The sequence below is a fragment of the Psammomys obesus genome, unplaced genomic scaffold (genome assembly GCF_907164565.1).
Source record: "Psammomys obesus unplaced genomic scaffold, mPsaObe1.curated_primary_1811, whole genome shotgun sequence".
NCBI lineage: Eukaryota > Metazoa > Chordata > Mammalia > Rodentia > Muridae > Psammomys > Psammomys obesus.
In genome coordinates, this window is record NW_026592368.1 from 1,326,490 (window position 1) to 1,328,225 (window position 1,736).

Here is a 1,736-nt window from a genome sequence, read left to right on the forward strand (position 1 = left end):
GGAAATCTTATGAAAAAAGGGGAAGTGAGTAAGACCTGGAGAGGACAGGAGCTCCACAAGGAGAGCAACAGTACCAAAATATCTGGGCACAGGGGTCTTTTCTGAGATCGATACTCCAACCAAGCACCTTTCCTGGATATTACCTAGAATCCCTGCTTAGATGTAGCACATGGTAGCTCAGTATCCAAGTGTGTTCCTTAGTAATGGGAACAGGGACTGTCTCTGACATGAACTCTGTAGCTGGCTCTTTGACTACCTTCCCCTCCGAGGGGGGGAAAATTCTTGCCAGGCCACATGGGAGGACAATTCAGCCAGTCAGTCTTGATGAGACCTGATAAGCTAGGGACAGATGGAAGGTGGGGAGGACCTTGCCTATCTGTAAACTTGGAGAGGGGCTTGGGAGGAGATGAGGGAGGGAGGGTGGAATTGGGAGGGAATGAGGGAGGGGGATACAGTTGAGATATAAAGTGAATAAACTGTAATTAATATAAAAATAAAAAAATAAAAAGTAAACAAAAAATCTTATTCCTCCTGTAGTTTTAATACATACTTTTGCTGACTTTAACATCTGGGTTAAAAAAATCATGTGTCAGGATCTAGAGTATATTTTTGATTTGCTCCTGAGGTTAAAGTTTATGTCATTTTTGTATTATTCTATTGGGCTTGCCACATTTGTTAGTTACTTGATCTATCTCAATACAAATTTTAAGACTTTTATTTTGTGTTCCAAATAGTTTAACTATAATATATTATTAAAGTCCACAAGCCAATTTCTCCCCCCCTCTCTCTCTTTCTCTCTCTCTCTCTCTCTCTCTCTCTCTCTCTCTCTCCGTTGGCAGGGTTCCAGTGTGCAGGGTAGGATCTGGGACAGGTGCAGAATCTCTATTTTCTTTATGCCTTGGGTTGTCAGGCAACTGAGCAGGAAGGATGGTTGGAAGGAAAATAAATAGGAGAGGGGACTTCTTCTCAGGATTAGGGATTGGTTATACTGTTGCTAAGGAGGAAAGCTAAAACTGAACACTTTTTTTTTCTCTTACTGAAAATGTAAAAAGTGGCTTTTAGCCAAAACAGCAAGGGGTTGTTAAAAAGGGCACTTCAATCTAAAATTAGCTCCTGTGCCAGAAGAGGCCTCTATGGAAGCCTCCTCAGTTACATCCTGACATAGACATGCACAGTGAGAGTTGAGAATTCCAAAGTATCTCACATTCTTCCATGTTGACTAGTCATAGTTTTCTTTGTTAATTACTATCTACGGCAGGAAGAAGCTTCTCTGATGAGAGTTGAGTGATTCACTATTTTACAGATATAGCAGTGTGTCATTAGGAATAATTTTATTGCTACATTAATTTAATAGGTTAATGGTAGTAGGGTTTTTTCTATGGCTCATGATTTATCTGCTCTCTGGTTTGTGGCCTCCACGACAGAATGACAGCATGGGATCCATCTTATGGAGTAGGCATAAAATCCAATTTAAAAAGTGATTGGTTACTTCCATAACATTTGTGCCCAATTGCACCAGTAGACATAACTTTCAGGCTGGTCATTATTGTAGCTTACATAGTTCACATCTGAGTGAGACTAACTATTACTTTTTTCATCCAGTATTGGGCATAGACCCTTTCTGTAAAAGCAACTTTTTCTGACCTGTTTTCTTTGTTGTCTGAGAATTTAAATGCCTTCTTCGCTAAACTAGGCCCACTCCTGGAAACTTATAGCCTCCATACAATCTAACCAAG